At 42.4% G+C, this 18,712-nt stretch overlaps 1 protein-coding gene across 8 annotated transcripts in view; it reads left to right on the forward strand.

Moving 5' to 3' along the window:
- LOC134543354 (rap1 GTPase-activating protein 1) overlaps positions 1 to 18,712 on the forward strand; it is a 612,076-nt gene that overhangs the window by 517,394 nt on the left and 75,970 nt on the right. The gene's annotated exons all lie outside the window — the stretch shown is intronic.

Genomic DNA, 18,712 nt, shown 5'->3' on the forward strand with positions numbered 1-18,712 from the left:
TTAAATAACTGGTGGCTTGTGAGCTTGCGAAATGTTCCAAGTTGTGCGGACTAGCTTCCTGGCTTGACTTGTGACAGCAGTCTGACGTGGTGACATTGTCACCGCTTGTCTCCAGACTTCATTGGACGTCACACGAAGTCGATGTCGTTAATTTGGTTCGCGCAGGCTTTAGCTGTTTATGAATACTTTTTTTGGGGGGGGGGGCGAACCTTTTAAGCCTAACGGATCTTGAAAATTGCATATTAAAGGATGTTAGCCATTCTGGTGACCTTCCGAAAAGTTGTAAGGATTCTTGCAGAGTCGTCGATGCTGTCTTTCCTGAAAGGTGCATGCCCAGAAACATGAGGATTTTGCTGTACCGACCGCACAGTGCTTCTATCTTCTCGTGTGTCAGTTTTCCTGGTTGTCCGCTTCTTAGTTAATCACAACGAACTATTTTATATATCTGAGTAACGATAGCTACTGTTGTTCGTTTATATTCATGTAGTTTCAGCAATCTTTCGTTGTGACTTTCCGTTGTTTATATAATGAGTTCCCTTTCGAAATCAGTTCTTTCCTTCTCTCTCTCTTTCTCTCTCTCTCTCTCGCTCTCTCTCGCTCTCTCGCTCTCTCGCTCTCTCGCTCATTATACCCTGTAGGTGGCTGCTTACTCACAGACACTCAAGTTAACTTTAAATCAGTGCATCCGATAAGTTTCTGTCTCGACACTACGCATGGTTCAAAACAGTTAACGAAGTGGACGAATACTACTGCGTTACTGTTTCACAAAAATATTTTTAACATTTTTCTTTATCTAGTTCTATTCCACGACAGTAAATCATCATTTTGCGTGAAGTTAATAGTAAAGGGCAGTTTGACTGACGGATTGTACTAAAACATAGATTAGAGGTGATGATATAACATTTTTTAAATTAATTCTCGTTTCAATCAAGCTAATGGACGAATACTTGTGCGATTAATTGTATATATCCGGGGCTTCAGACAAATATATTTCGTCGTGGTAGGCGCAGATGAGTATAACATTTTGTTTTAATTGCGCATTTGATCGAGAGCTGCAGTGATATAATTTTTGGTGTAACTTGTTTTTTTTTTTTTTTTCCTGGTATCATTTCACATGAAACGTTAAATCAATATCGCTGTTTCGTTGAATTAAAATGCGTTCGTTAAAACAATACGGTATTTGGGCTAATGTTTACGCATTACCTAAGCTTTAGATAGCACTAATTTAACTGTCTTGCACACAAACATCTGTCGAAACAGCCGTAGCTTGTAATCAGCTGTGTTGGTGTTGACAGTTGAATGAACAATAACCCCCACTGGTGTGGGAGCGATAGGTAGTCAGATGAAGCCCAGTACGTAATCGCAGGTGGAGATGACGTTAAGTTGCTTCCAACGTGAAGAGTTTCCCCCTTGCCGTGTTCCAGGAACCACGTGAGTCACATTCCAGGGCAATGCTTCTTCCCCCTCCGCTAGCGTTTTACGATCTTGCTCCTCCCCGCGTGGATATGATGAAGGGGGCGAAAGGGAAGATAATTATGTGATGCTGAGCTTTAAAAAAAAAAAAAAAAAAAAAACTTTGAAACCTGTTATAAAAAAAAAATTTATGAAGTTACTATGTGGCTACGCAGCATCACGTAAATATGCATGTGGTCGATTTCTAAATACGTGTGCGCTCTTCATGTGTGCGCCCGCTAACATGAAACACGTACGCACAGACTATGCATTGTCCAATGAAAGCTCGAATTGAATTGTAGGGACTGTACCAAGCTTGGTGTCTCGGTCTGGTTTGGCTCGCGCATCATATGCCTCGTCGTCTTTAAGCACAGGTTTGTTGCACTTTCCTCCGCGTTCGCCTGTGTGGAAGTTTTTAAGTGGTGACGTAAGTATGCTATGGTATAATTATTTCCATAAATACATGGTGTGTTTTCTAATTATTATGGACTTCTGAACCTGGATTTCCGTATATAATACGTACCAGTTTTATTTTGCAAACCAAAAAAAAAAAAAAAAAAACTTTGTAGGCTAAATGAAAAACTTAATTTTGTCTTTTGCCTTCCTTTTTTCTGGAATATTCTTTCAGTGCATAACTTTTCGAAGATTTACAAAAGATAATTCTTATTAATTTCTAAAAAAAAGATTTTGCAGAGATTCGTATGTAGCAAGGCATGTCTTGGAAACTTAGCGGGATTCTGCTTCTACCGACTTAACCTATACTTAGTCTGCCTCACGCTTATATTGCAGTACACAGTAAATGGTGACCACTGTTGCCATATTTATACTACCCGGCTTTTAACATAAAAAATAAGAATATTTTATTCCATATTTAATTATAAATTCATATATTTTTATTTTACTAATTGTTGGGTATTTGTAGGACCATAAATTTAGTTATATTGTCAGCATTATTATAGTTGTAGTCCCCTGCCAAAATAAATTCAATGCTAAACAACACTTATTATTTCACAGAAGAAACGATTTATAACAATTGGTCACTATAAATAACAAGACATTCCATCAAAACTATATGATATGCTCAAAAGAGCAAAAAATAATAATTAAATGGTATAGAAATGTTTACAAAAAAGTTGAAACCAAGATGGCGTCTTTCAATTACGACTCCTTGGAAATACGAATGGAATATTACGAGATGATGCTTTTGATGAAATGCAACTGGAAAATGTCTTTACGAAATTTTTATTCCAATCTTTACTTTATAAAATACAATGTTTCAGATAAATTTTAAAAACCTAATTACATTACTAAGTTGTGTGTTAAACTGTTTTGTGCTCTGTGGTGTACATCTGGCGACAGAACATGTCGAAACAAGGACATTCCTAATGGCAGATATCGTGCGTTGCAAAGACAAGAGTATGAGACATGCTATAGTTCTTAAGCATATCCACACACGCATATGCTATAGCTGGGCCCATTGTCGTGTTTTGTACGCGGTGTGAGATCGTTACACTGTTGGTCGCTAATTAGCCTTATCTTGATACCTTTTTAACGTTTTACTAATGGCGGAAGTTCCTTCACACACTTACTTATCTACACTGCTGTTCCCAGTTACAACGCCTTGCATTGTAGCTGCTTCTTGCTTGAAGCAAAATGGAAGTGTTGGTGTTTTAGAGGCCTAATGGTGTTGCGTACTTCGCACACCTTTCCCCCCCCCCCCCACCTTTTTTTATGTTATGTGTTCATATACTGCAGATGTGTTTCGTGGAGTCCGGGAGTGGTCATTAAAGCGGACCTCTTCAGCGAGCATTTTCAATTGTTTCTAATTAACACTCCCCGTGCTATGTGGGAACGCGATCTCGTGGGAGTTTTTTTTTGCACTGAACTTCTAGCTTCCGTAGTGATTATTAAAAAAAAAGCATTAAGGCTTAAAATGATATGCGTGGTTTTGATTTTAAATATTTTTTTTTTGTTCGGAATTATGTTTGGAAATTCCATTACTGAGTTTATGTGTACTTGGAGGTATATTAGAAGGCAATGCTGAAGTAAGGACATTTAAATTAAATTATTTGTACCACATTTAGTCTATGGTCCCGTTACTACAATTTGCTTCCACAAAAAGTGAATATCTCCAAATTTTCCAACGTGACGACCAGGGGCGCAACAACTAAATTTCGAAAAAAGGGGGGGGGGGGGAATATACCTTTTTATAAAGAATCATCAATCCCCCCTATTGAAGCGGGGGGGTCCGGGGGTCCTCCCCCGGGAAAATTTGTATTTCAAGGTGGAAAATGGTGCTATTTAAGCAGTTTTATTATCTAAAAATTGATTACACAGCACTTTCTTTGCCCCCGTTTGCCCCCACTTCAAGGTTTCAGAGGGGGAGCAAAATACTCTTGCTCCCCCCCCCCCCCTGTTGTTGCGCCCCTGGTGACGACTGTAGTTTAGTGGTCAGCGCATTGCTCTTACAACTTGGAGGCCATGGTTACATTTTCACCTCATTTTTTTAGTTAGGACTGAATATTTCATGAGCTGCAATACACTTAGCCGTCAGTTATATTGCGGGAGAGTCGACAGCCTCTTTAAAAATGCTATTCGCCATCACGTCGCGTGCTACGCCCATCCATCGAGCGAGAAGGTTCAGCGGTGGAGCGCTGGAGTTGTTTCCAGGGGCACCCGGGGCCGGAATCCTGGCCCAGTCGTCCACTGTGTTCCCCGCACTTCGCCGAACTCATATTGCCTGGGACACTCCACGCCAGAGGTCGCTGCCTGTCTCACTCACCTTGCACGGAGGTGTACTTCGTTGCAGTTGTTTACCACTACACGTCCAGCCTGTAGTTTACCTTGCACACCACCACCACGACGATTGCTTGAGCGGTGTCTGCTAGAACTTCTACCGATGCTGCGACTTTCATTCGGTTAAAATCCAGCTTCTAAACTAAAAAAAAAAATCCCTGATGTGTATACCGAAACTCCTGACAGACATTTCTTTAGGTTACTGCAAAACTTAAAACCCAGGGAAGTCGCACTTGATTTGGAAGTGTTAGGGTTCTATAGAGTTTGACAATTTTAGAAGTAACGTAGGTTTTATCCTTTTTTTTTTACACTCATGTGGTGATGGTTATGATGGCGATGGCCATGGTAGTAATGGTGGTAGCGATGGTGGTGATATTGATGGTAGTGGTGCTGATGGTAATGCAGTGGGGGGTGATGGCAGTGGTAGTGGTGATGGTGATGGCAGTGGTAGTAATGATGGTGATGGCAGTGGTAGTAATGATGGTGATGGTGATGGCAGTGGTAGTAATGATGGTGATGGTGATGATGGTTATAATGGTGATGGTGAGTCCTTGATACTCGTGTCCGAGCACGGTGTCACGAGGCTAACACAGGAGGAAGCCGCAGCACTACAGGGGGTTTGTCACGCCGCGGGGTTGCTATGGTGGTTCGCCCTTCCCGGTCAGTAACCTGCTTCCAAGTCCAATAAAGACATAATGTTAGCCTCGTTCCGGCTGGCGGAGGTCTTCAGAGGGATGACGTCATGACACTGCGGTGGAGTGAGTCGGGGATGCTTCGACCGATGTGATCGGCATCGCGTCGCGCCCTTCAGACGATGCTTCCTCGATGTGACTCGCTCCGAGAACCGAGTCATTTTCTCAAGAGATGCGGAGTCAAGTGGTCTTGTCTGTAGCTGCTCCGTCTCTTAAAGTGCACTCAATCACTAGAAAAAGGTACGTACACGAGATTAAATTCAGTCTCAAATTCGAAATCAATTTTCCTCCACCAGTCAGAATAGGTTCGCCTTTTGTTCGATTAAGGATACACACACATACACACATAAACATACATACAAAAGTATACATATACTGTTTAGGAAGAACAGTGTGAATCAATAATTGGCAGTTATTTAATATATTTAATATTATTTTATGTTTGTACACAAATATTTTATATTCATACATAAATTGAAAACTAAGCTGCGTCACATGTATTTAAATGTAGTCTCAGAAACACTGTACACCAAATATATTACAGTGTAATGTTTAAAAAAAAACTCCTGGAAAACACACCTATTTGACGTACAATTTTGCTTAAACAATCTAAATGAGTAGGCTATGCGTGTATGTGCATATCCGTATCTTTGCCTTTTGAGTGCATTAGAACGCTTTAAAAAAAAAAAAAAAACGTAAATTAACCGACGGTACTGCAACTAATTGCAATAATGTAGTGTGTGTCGCTCTCTGAGAAATACGAATAGGATGTAGTCCCACGATGTAGCATTGGCAGATAGCATGCACGGGAGAAAATGGGAACACCCCGTGTCTCAACCCACTCGTCAACGGTAACTTAGCTCCGTTTTCCCCAGAATGCGAAAACCCTGTAATCGAAGCCGGATCGTCTTGCTGAGAGCAGAGCGCTGTAACCACTTCAACCACCGCTGTCCCTTACATCACGTGTAGAGGGAACTTAATTTTATTTATTCAAACACATTTGGGTACAAATCATTGCATTTGTATTGTATCAAGTGATTTGTTTGTTATATTAGTTTTCCGATTCATTTCGGTATATGTGGATGTATTTCATTTCCATTTGTTTAATTTTCAGATTATTTCGGCTATTTCACATTAATATGTACAGTTAGGTAACATTTCCACACATTTCAGTACTTTCCTTTGATTTATTTCGTTACAATTCAAGTATTTAAGCATTGAAGTTAGATTCAATTAAAATACTCTTATTTCATTACAAATCGGTTCTTTTGATTCTTTTTGACGTGAGAACGTCTAATAAATCGATGAACGCCGGCTGCACGCACGAAAAAGTGTCCCGTAACGCACATTGTCCCGTTACGCTGTGTCCCGTTTAGCTCATTGTACGCTTGCGCCGCATCTATCTCTCTTCCACTCGATTGGAACAACCATCGATTTGACTTTTTCGAGGCACATTAAACTTGAAACACTCCCATTCGTTTCCTACTTTTCCTATCATCGTCCTATCCTTAACATAATAACACGGATTAGAAGAAGTTAAATAGGAAACATGTATAAAAGTTATAGTTAAAATAATCTGTTCGTTAAAGTAATAAACATATTTGAATTAATGAGTGCAAATAAAAGTAAATTTATCAATTAAATTGTAGATTTCACTTCACTCCTTCTTTGTATCCATACAAAATAGTGATAATTCAATAAAAAATTATTCAATTTTATTCATAAAAGTATGCAATCATTTCATCAATGTTTTGTTATGACGTTGTCGCGTTAAACTATCGTCCGTAAACCGACTTCACAGACAACCAATTTTTCATGTAATTTTACTAATTTCGCCTCCGCCATTGGCTGGCTGTTACTTAGAAGATAGGGAGGGATCCACTGCTGCGAGTCGTCGAACGAGCATTAAGGATCCCGTCACCCGAGCGGCGTGACTCGGCGACGACGACCCCGCCTGACGGCCGCTGCGAGCACGTGGTTTCCGCGTTGAACGCAGCTCTCTCCTCGGTCCGCGAGAGGAAACCACAGGTTGTGAAAACACTCAGAGGGTTTCAAGTTGCGTCATCGTATCCCCCCAGCTACAAGCGCGTGGGTCCGCCACTAAACGCATGTCATCACGTCATTATTATTTTGTACCCCCACGGCCCATTACGCTCGCTTGTTGGATGTAATGATGGACTCCACTTCTGTAAAAGTTGTTTGCCAATAAGCCATTTAAAAAAAAAAACCTTCGGTTTGGCTGTAACTTTTTCATCTTTGTGTCAGGGGTTAATTTCTTCCAAAATGGCTTTAGCTTGTACGTTAGCCACTTCAGGGGTTCTATTACTTGGCACACATACGACAGGCAAAGCTTCAGAAACAACCACGCGATTTGAAAAGTGCTCGAGATGTCATGTCCTAGTGGGGTCTGTTTACGAGAAGCATTTAAGAATACGCTTAGGGCGGATCAGTAGTTATGTTTCCTGATTTTATTTACAAACGGTATATTTAATATATTGAAAAAAATTGGTTGTCTGTAAAGTCAGTTTACGGACGATAGTTTAACGTGACGTCATAACAAAACATTGATGAAATTATTGCATACTTTTATGAATAAAATTGAATCATTTTTATTGAATTATCACTATTTTGTATGAATACAAAGGAGTGAAATGAAATCTACAATTTAATTGATAAATTTACTTTTATTTGCACTCATTAATTCAAATATGTTTATACTTTAACGAAGAGATTATTTTAACTATAACTTTTATACATGTTTGCTATTTAACTTCTTCCAATCTGTGTTATTCTGTTAAGGATAGGACGATGATAGGAAAAGTAGGAAACGAATCGGAGTGTTTCAAGTTTAATGTGCCTCGAAAAAGTCAAATCGATGGTTGCTCCAATCGAGTGGAAGAGAGATAGATGCGGCGCAAGCGTACAATGAGCGCAACGGGACAATGAGTCATCCTTTTTCGTGCGTGCAGCCGGCGTTCATCGATTTATTAGACGTTGTCACGTCAAAAGCTGAAAGCTCGTTTTTTAAGAATAATATTTGGGGACGAAACATCCTGTACAATTCGTTGGAAGCACTCAATATAATGTTTTGGTTACGGCTCAGCTCTCATAGTTGACTTATGCACGACGAGAAGACTGCGCGCCAGTCCAAAGCCTTGCGCTTCGAGACGTCACCGCGCTAGAAGCACCAGCGAGCGTCGCACTTAGCATTCCGCCTCACTTAGGCACAGATACACCCCAGACTAAGTGGAAATTAAAAACCGCCAAGACAAGGGTAACTTCTTACGTGGTACCTAATAGGGAAGTTTTAATAATGAAAATTGACTTGTGAATGGTCACTCAACTGTAGGTTCTTGCGTGGTTACCATTTCCGTGTAAAAAAAAAAAAAGAAGAGAGAGAGTTGGTATTTAGATTGTCGTTAATTGCAGACACCCGACCGAGCAGCAGAACGATAACGAGCTGAAATACAAGATGTCTTCAGCGACGGGGCATCGCGAGGGAGCACAGTGGTCGGTTCACGGCCCGTGTTCGGTCGTTGGGCAGAAACCAGGACGATTGTAGGTGATGGCGATGGGGCAGCGAAGGTGTGGGATTGGGTTGGGTAGGGAGGGAAGGGGGGGAATACCTGCCGTCGGTGGAGAGAGGAGCAAGTAGGCCGTGCGAGGCAACGAGGCGTCCCGGGTCGTGGATGAATGCGCCGGCACAGGAAGTGGGGGCACACGGACCCCCCCCCCCCAAACACCCACCTGGTCGCCCTTCTTCCGCTCTTCACGCGGGTGACGCACGGCGCCGGAACACGAACCACTCCGAGCCGGGGTTTGACGGCGCGCGGTCCTGAAAGCGGCGTGGTCCCCCGACTGTGTGCCGACGAATAAATGAACCAACCTTCCTCTTGACGTGCGCTTGGCCGTGATCGCTCACGTGGGGAGGCGAGAATTTTCTCTCTCTCTCTCTCTCTCTCTCTCTCTCTCTCTCTCTCTCTCCCCCCCCCCCCCCCCCCCCTTCGACTGATTTTCGAGTGCCAGGCGAAAAATGCCTCAATTTTCTGCGATTCCTACGTGTGAAGTCTTCGTCCTTTTTTTTTCTCCTTCCCTCAAGACGATATGCAGATGAGAGTGGTCGTTCGAACTGGAAAAGTTATTCGTGGGGAAGCCGTTGGTGATGGGTGGAGCAGGTATATATGTATACACGGATCGACACAGCGCGAGAAGACATGTAAGGTATTTTCACTGAAACTAATCATCATCGTATTCTTTTAAAATAACTGTCAATAATATAATAAACATATTTACTACATTTCAAATTATTTATAATGCATTTATGAAAAATGCTGTTTTTTATAGCTTTACAACATTTCCCACACGAAATAACATTTTTTTAAACTGATTTTAATGCTCGTTATATAGTTTTAATTTTTTAATAAGATTTTTTATTCAATCGAAAGCTTTCCATTATATATATTATTTCTAACAACACCCATTCATATTTCAGACTTTCTTTTTGTAATAACTTTTAAATACCACTATGTGTTTTCAGTCGTTATTAGGAATCAACAGAGATGAGACAGCAGCCTCATGTGCTGCTATCTTGTGGCAACCGCATGAATCATTTGCTCGCCGTGTCATAATCAATTGTAGTAGTATATCTCTATCCCACCAATAAGAATGATACATTTGCTGCTGGTTGCAGCAGTTTGGTAATGTAAGAACCTCTGTTCACGCGCAAGCGAAGATCGTGTAGTCCCAAGTATGCGTTGGCTCAACGTTTAGACTTGGACTAAGATCATCGAATCCGTGGATCAAAGAGCAGAATTGTTGTACAAATGTCTATCAAACACGGGGCCTTTGGTCGCGGAGTACTTGCCAAGTCGACGTGTTCAAGACGTAAATATTTCTAAAGACGTTTGATTTTCTTACACCGACTGCTGTGCCTCGGCATGTTTTGGCTGGATGAACATCTCGCCTAAACGTCCGGGTTCGATCCCTGGTGAGGTCAAACTTGGAATTTTCCCTAGTGGTAAATGTGATAAGACGTCGGGGTACTCCCACTCATACATGCTCCCACTCATACATTCTCCCACTCATACATTCTCCCACTCATACATTCCGCCAGTGCTCCATTCTCATATCGTCACCGCTCATAATCTGTAATGTTCTCGATGTCGACGATACGTTGTTAGGTCCTAATTCATTAATTAATTTTGGCTATAACGGCGAATACAGGCAAGTGTTTGTGAAGTTTTTGCTTAAACTACGAACATCTAATTTGACGAGTGTGAACGGTATCGATGGAGCATTGGCCGCCATGGAATTTCTCATACTGACATCCTTAGCACTGCTTGTTTGTGTGTGTGTGTGTGGCCGGGGGGTGGGGGGGCAGGACCGGGGGCTTGTATAACTCGCTAGATGCTTGTTAGGTTCAAATTCGCACCGTGACCCTATAATCAAACCATTGGACTGGTCTGCGAGTTGGTGAGCTGGTGTAAGCCAGTTGTTGCAACTGTTGTTAATCGCGCTCGGTGGGTTTGTTGGGAAGGGGGGGGGGGGGGGGTGGCAGAACCTTTCTTTTATCAGCTAGGAATTAAGGCTTTCCGCGGGTAAGACGATCAAACAGATATTTTATAGTTTTTTACGCGCCTTTGGACCGTGTAACACTTATTGGAACGATATGCTTTTTTTTTAAAAAAAAAAAAGGACGCTTTAGATCGCTGAGTGTGTCTGAAGTAAATGAGGCTATAAGCTAGAACAGTGATGGAATCTGATATAATGGCGGGAGGGGAACAGAGAAGAGCCACCGGGTTATCGCAATGTCCGCCTCGATTCACACCTGCGTGAAATTTGGATCTGGACCTACCGAGATTCGAACAGGATCTATCTGCTGCTCGACGAGTAGTATAACAGCTAAAACTACCAAGATACCAACATATGCGGTGGCCAATGTGAAAAGAGGTTTAACACAAAATAAATATTTATCACTACTGGATCATTAATTTTAACCACACTTGCTGTTTTTTCCCCTTCAAATTGTTAGTTAAATACCGATAGTTCTAGCGTACGCTTGTTCCAGGTACAACTCGAAGGACCTCTGAAAGTGCCAAAGAAGGAAACCAACTTATATAGTAAGGACTCTTACTGAAATAACGGTAGCAAGGTACGCTTTTCATTTCTTCGGCTGAGAGCCTCCAGAACGTAGTCACAATCTGGTGCACTTACGGACTCCTCTGAAACCACAAGTCTGTGAATGGTAGTAAGAATTGCCAACCGACGCGGACTGAACCGTCACTCGAACCATTTTAAACAACTAACGTTACTGTTAAATGTATTCATAAATTTCCATAGGATCTAGCATACCGTATGTTTCCGTCGAAAAAAAAAAATTCTGGGTGAGAAACCCCGTAATTTTTCGCAGATGAGAAACGTTGACGGCGTTGCCGTGGGAAGGTGTGTTTTCTCCGGGTACTGCTATTATTCCCCACCAGTGCATTCATTTGCTGCTACATCTCACCCGTCTCTAATTATCAGATTGCAGAATAGACCAACCGCAGTACATGGGAGTTGGCTACTGCCTATAGCATAGGTGTCAGTCTCAACCCTCTGCGGGATACCGTCGGCAATGGACTAGGCAGCGTACGTCGTATGAATTGCAGAAATCCAAGCAAAAAAATAATAATTGTAAAACGGAGGAAAATTGTGTCGCATCGTAATTATAAAATAAACAAGAACACGCAGGAATAATAAATTAGGAGTAACTGTTTTCTCTGACCATCAGATCAAACATTAATTTTTCAATAGAGTTCAAAAAAACGCAAAACTACTTTTCCTCAACTCGCTGAGTGAGAGGAAATATGCATATTCGTAATCACCTTTTATTTTTCTTCAAAGGTTGAGTTTCAATGGTTTCAGATCTAACAAGTTTTATTTTCTTTTAATTTTTACCCGGACTGGTAGAAATAAATAAGAGAAGGCAGGATTGAAAAAAAAAGTGTCAATTTAAGATTAGGTGTCGCACACTGAACGGGTTACTTATATTATTTTCATTATTATTAATCACTGTATTTTTCTTTAATTTGTTGGTAAGTCACAAATTTCTCATCAGATATTAATTAACCAAATGTTATTTTCAAGCGGTGAAAGGTGTCGGCAGATGATTATAATTATGAACACTTTCGTGACTTTTACTGCTATTAGATAATGTTTAGTAAGTCAATTTTTACGAGGTCACTAGCGAAGAGGCAGGCCAGCCAGCCTGCGGCAGGGGCCCGTACCTCCATTACCGCTACACGAGTTATCCGATTAGCAGCGGTGGCTCTCTACCTGTCTGGGCTCCGGCTGCGTGAAGTAACGTAACTAGGACGCCATTGTTCTTGGAGCTTCGAGTGTTGATTCGGGTATTTTGATGATGGTACACTTCTAAGGGATAAGATAGGTACCTTTTCAAGCGGGGCTGAGAAGTGTATCAACTAGGAGGTTGATCTGCAAGGCCAGTGAAGTGAAGAGGGTGAGTGACGTCTTGCTTCGTGTGCGAGGATTGGTGCATCGGGGACGGACTTGTGTGTGTGGCGGACGAGTGAGTAGAGACCAGCAGGAGAGAGAGAGAGCCACTGTCGAGTCGAGCTCCTGTGGGGAGAGTGAATTGTGGACTTTATGGAAGAGTGATTAATTTGGACAGACATTTCAATTGTTGTAATTTAATTAATATGAGCTAAAGGAATAAAACTGCAAATAAAAATATTAGGCTATCCTTTCCGGACCTGTTTTTCCCACTTTTTTTCAAATATGATGTCGAGAAAAATTTTAAGACGAAACAAAACGCAAGAGATACATTGTGATAAATTTACACGAAAAAGCACGCAAATTAAAAGAAACGACGAGAAAATGAAACAAACAAACACGTCGTGTGTCAGACCGTGCCTTGGCCTTGGGGCGATTTTCCCTTGGAGCATCGCCTCAGGTAAATCTTGCGAAGACTGAGTTGTGCCCCGCGGAAGTGGTTTGGAGCCTATAGAAGGAGGGAGGGTGGGGGTAGGACCTCGGAACCAATCACGATATCCCGGGGCGCAGCCGGGCAGATGTTCCTCCAACGAGGCTTGACGGCTGTCGGCCGACGCACAAGGCGCGTGGGTGGCGTGAAGACCCACCCCTACTGCCACTTCCTACCCTCCCCAGACACGGCGGGGCTAGCGCGGTGACGCAGCCCACCCACCCCTCGCCGACTGCCCGGCGCCACGGCGGCAGTGGCGTCTGGCGGCACTTCGTCATGGGGAGGGGCGCGCCAGTCTTGCCCCCCCCCCACCCCTTGGGATTAACATTCAGGCGTGCAAAAAAAAATTAGGATCTTCGCTCGCGTGAACAGAAATCCGTACATTTCCAATCTGCTGCGACAGGAAAGCAGCAGCGTCGAAGGAAATGTTAGGTGCATTTTCTATTGGCGAGCTAGAACGATTAGAAGTCGCTACAATCGATTGTGATGACGCGGAGACCAAATGGGTGATGCGTTTGCCGCAAGATAGCAGCACATCCGGGGCCCCTGCCTCTTCTCTGTTGATGCGCGGAGAGACGACGGAATCTCCAAGATAACCTTTTTTTTTTTTGTGACCCCTTGAACGGTTCTGAACTTAAAACCACCGCTTAGAAAGATGGATCGGTTCGCTCCATCTTGGATATTCTTATTTTTTAAATTTTATTGTATAGTTAAGTGTTATCAGGTCACCAACTTCTCTGTTAAATAAGCACATGTTTATTTTTTTTATCCCCCAATCTGTCACCAGTAGTTAGAATTAGACGTAAATAATTATTTCCATTATTTTTAATCTGACATTAAACATAACGGATTTTATGCCAATAAATCTGCACGCGTATCAGAAAAATGTTAAATGAAATAACAGGCTTTGAATTGTTAATATTTTACCCGCTCATTAATTCACGAAAATAATACAGGAGTGTATCGACTATCGGGGAGACGTAGCTAAAGGTTATTGTCTCTTATCGACTCGCTCGCCTTAACACACGCTGGTCACGTCTCGGAAACACGGGATCTCCAGTTCTAATATCGGAACGCGTCATTTTTTTTTTCCTCACGCAGCCACCGCGCCTCGGAGGACAGGCAGCTGGGGGTTTAAAAATAGCGTCTGTGTGAAGCCTTCGACCGGATTTGGGGGGGGGGGGGGAGGGGGGAGTCGTGAGTGACAGATGACACGCGTTGCGTTCCGGTCCGGGGACCCGGCGATTGAAATGGTAATGGCGGTGTGTGAGGACCGGGTGGGTGGGGGGTAAGAGGCAGGAAGGGGCGTAGCTGGTTTCCCCGCGAGGAACCCAATATGCTTTGGACGCGACGCGTTCCCTCGCCCGAAGAATCCCTCAGTCCGACCTTTGAATATATATACTGTATAGAAGTCGCCAGCCCAGGTTAAAAATTCTAATACGGTTTTGAGGTAGTTGGTTAATTAACCGCCGCAATCGCCACCATCTCTAGGGCATCGACTTGTGGTGGTCCCTAGCGGACAAGTGTCGTACTCTTCAAGCACCCCTTCCCCCTCCTGTTGAACGACGTTGAGCTGCAGTGAATGATGGATGGGGGGTGCGGGGAATGACAGCGGGCGACAGTGCTGCGCTCTAACGTATAAATAACAACTAAGACGATACAGGGCGTTACGGCAGCGCACTGCAGCGGTGAAGTTCCCAAGCTGCTCATTATACGCTTATGAAAAACGTAGAGTGAATCCTATCCACTCGCGACTTCTATACAGTATATATATTCAAAGGTCCGACGAACTGGGTTCTCCTCGAGTGTGCGACGGCGCAGACTTCAGATGACGGCGACTGCCGTTGTACCAGCGGCGAGGCAAGACAAACACCGACCGGGGCGCAAATCTGTAGGCTTAAAGTGGGGATGTATGGGAAAGGGAGGGGGGAAATACCCGCTCGGCCTGAGTTTTTGCGCGTGGGTTTTAACGGACACAAGACATCTCCGCGTAGGATTATTTTATGTTGTATACTGCCCATACGTTAGCCTATATGCATACAATAGCAGGAAACTTAAAAATATACAGAACGTTTCCCGTGAAACATAGTTATATGACGTTTACATTTATCTACTCAGGTTTCACAGTTTGCAAGCGCAAGCGGGCCCACTCGGTGAGGGGCTTCATAATTTCTCCCCCCCGGGAGCTACGCCCATGATATAGACCGATTATAGTCTTCATGGCACAAGGTTTTCATTGGCATATGATCTTCCCACACAACTGCCGCAATCAGCTTGTGGAAACAAAGCTTTTGTTTTCCATAACTCGACTTTTTTTTAAAACTATTAAATGTTAAGTAGTAATTGTACGGAATAAGATTTAAATACTGTAGCAGTGAAATATTCTAATCTTGCAGCGGGAGCGAAAATTTGTATAGCTTTCATAAGGGGGGGGGGGGGGGGGAGGGCGTTACGCAGTTACGATTTTGCGCAAGCAGGCCCCCCTCAGTGAGGGTATATTCAATTACCGGTGGGGGGGGGGACCTCTGGAATGGCTTACTGTATTGAAACTTGGACGTACGAAGTGCAAAGATAACTTATAAACTCAAAAGGTGCGAGTTGTATTTTTACTGCAGGTTTGGAAGCATGTCATGTGTGTGTATATATATATATATATATATATATATATATATATATATATATATATATATTTGCAATTGAGTGTACTTGAGTATGGAAGTGTTAATCGTATCGGTCTGTAGGTATATGTCGCGGTACACATCCCCTGTTGGGCGAACGGGAACAAAAACACGAAACCCTGACTCAGACGGAATAAAGTAAAATATGTCGTCGCGTCCACTGACAAAAGTATCCTGGAAATAGATTTAGTAGGCTATATTTATCAGTTGTAGATTTATTGTGGCACAGCAGTCTGGTCTAGTGGGCAGGGCTTCCTGACTATAAAAGGTTCAAATTTTCAGGTTTCAATTTCCAGCCGGGGTTGGGTAAATTGGGAGTGCGTCGTTTGCCCTACAGGCGTTTGCCCTAAAAGCGTTTGCCCTAAACGCATTATCGAAGCATATTCTCGCATTCCTCATTCCAAACAGGCGTTTGCCCTAAAAGCGTTTGTCCTAAAGGCGTTTGTCCTAAAGTCGTTTGCCCTACAGGCGTTTGCCCTAAACGCATTATCGAAGCATATTCTCGCATTCCTCATTCCAAACAGGCGTTTGCCCTAAAAGCGTTTGTCCTAAAGGCGTTTGTCCTAAAGGCGTTTGCCCTAAAGGCGTTTGCCCTTCAGGCGTTTGCCCTAAAGGCGTTTGCCCTAAAGGCGTTTGCACAAAATGTTTGATAATCACATTCGGACCAAGCTCCGGCATTTGCCCTAAAAGAAGTTTTTCGACAGTCATTTGCTCTACAGGCGTTTGCCCTAAAAGTTTGCGAATTTTGAATAATCCGAAAATTAATGCTTGCCGGCGTTTGCCCTAAAGTCGTTTGCCCTACGAACCTTTTCAAAGATAGATATCCTTACGTGTGTCTTCCCTGTTTTAAATGTTGGAACCATTCTCCAAATGAGTACAAAGTACAAAATTCACAAATTAGATGGTAGCACATACAGTTTGCTTTCCCAACGTTGAAGTCTACGAATGCAGATGGTAATTAAACCTTACAACAGATGGTGCGCCAATCTCAGTGACTGGATTGTATTTTTTAAATAATTTTTTAACAGAGAGGTTGATGTAATATTTTCCATGATGGGGGGGGGGTTAACTAGCGAACGAATTAACTTAATTTAATATTGCTGCTATATATAAAAACAAGTGTTAACAAAAGGAGCTTACAAAATTTTATAATCCTTGCCTGCTGGAATTTTCACTTTAAGTCGTCCTAAAAACGATGACCCTAAAATAATTTAAGGCAGAGGATTATACATATGAATTTATAAAAACATTTTCAGTGTTTAAAAGTTACTGTTAAAATAGCCTCCGTGACCTTCATGCCTATTTTCAATTTTTATATAACATGTGCCCAACTTAATCTGTCGTTTTATTAATATGTTTCTAGAATGTGGTGAAAATACTCCATCGAGAGTGTGCATATTTTGCTAATTCGCCCAGACCATCTATAGCTTAACTCCTAATACGTTTTATGGGAACAAGTGAAGTATAATAAATTACCTACACACAGACACAGCGAGACTCTTTTCAGCGTAAATGTTACATGGCAGGACAAGATTCAAGAAATGTTTAGCTTGGGAGAAGAGTCCATTCAAAAAAATGTCAGGTAGGAGCCCTGGTTCAATACACAAGAAAGTAATTCGTAAAAAGATTCGACATGGCACAACTCGGCGTAAACTGGCTTACCGAGAAGATAGTTGGTTGATACTAAAACGGCGTGAACTCCAATCGACTAAACCAAATGTTGACTATGGATCCTCATCAGGGCAAGTTATTGATGTACAAGGGTGTGATCTTCCTGAAAATGAACTATTAAGTAAGTGTGAACATTACTTCGCGTCACTGCAAGTCACTTTGGAAGAAAAAAGGAATATTGTGGAACAAACAAATATGCATACAATCCCGCAAGGAAACGTAATGCGCGTCTGACAGCTGAAATTGAAATAAGCAAAGCACCGGGAAAAAAGTTGAACCTTTTTCCAGCAATATTTTTGTTAAATCGCCAATAATGTTTTCTCATTATAATATTTTTTTTTTGTCGAAGACCTTACAGCACCTAATGTTCCGAAATATTTTACAGAAAAAAATATTCGATAACATTGAACTTAGCGCAGGGAACCATATGATGGTGAATCTAGGAAGTTCATACCACATGAATTCCCACCAAACCTCAATATAGGCTTACATAAGTGCCATCTAGCGACGGTTTTGTAAACTTTGCATTTAGAGGGAAAACATTTATTGAGGTATTGCCACCTGCGGAGGAAATATAAACTACAAGAACACCGTTTGAATCGATACATAATTGAAAAAACCTACAATACCCAAAATAACCTAAACTTCGTTTACCCTAAAGTCATTTGCCCTACAGGCGTTTGCCCTACAGGCATTTGCCCTAAAGGCGTTTGCACAAAATGTTTGATAATCCCATTCGGACCAAGTTCTGGCATTTGCCCTAAAGGCGTTTGCCCTAAAATAAGTTTTTCGACAGTCGTTTGCCCTACAGGCATTTGCCCTACAGGCGTCTGCCCTAAAAGTTGGCGTGGTTTCGTTAATCCAAAACATAAGTGCTTGCCGGCGTTTGCCCTACAGTCGTTTGTACTAAACGGCATTTGCCCTAAAGTCGTTTGCCCTAAAGTCGTTTGCCCTACAGGCATTTGCCCTACGTTTAGGGCAAACACCTGTAGGGCGAACGATGTGTACCCGGTAAATTCACTTCAGAATGCGAGAGGCAGTGGTAAACAACCCCTGAGTCGCCATGCTGTAGCGACCTTCACCTGGAGTCAATACCGTGCTCGTGCCTGGATACGAATTATTAGGAGTAAACCACGGTACAGTAGTTGTGCCATTTTTATGAAAGAAAAATATCCAAACCCGTCGTGGAGAGTGATAAAATCTGTAACTTTGACGAGTCCAAATTTTTTTCTTTTGCAGAATTATTTGTACGCACTTCAAATACTCCATTTTAACGACACGGCATCTGAACAATCTGAATCGCGCTTTGTAACCGTCAGTTCACTGCGATTCAGTTTTCAAACATTTTCTGAAAAAAAAAAAGAAAAATAATACTTTACCGCCTCGCTTGCCGGCAAAGCCTTTGCTTGTTGGGAACGAACCCAACCGTGACAATTATACAC

The sequence above is a fragment of the Bacillus rossius genome (genome assembly GCF_032445375.1).
Source record: "Bacillus rossius redtenbacheri isolate Brsri chromosome 9 unlocalized genomic scaffold, Brsri_v3 Brsri_v3_scf9_2, whole genome shotgun sequence".
NCBI classification, from domain to species: domain Eukaryota; kingdom Metazoa; phylum Arthropoda; class Insecta; order Phasmatodea; family Bacillidae; genus Bacillus; species Bacillus rossius.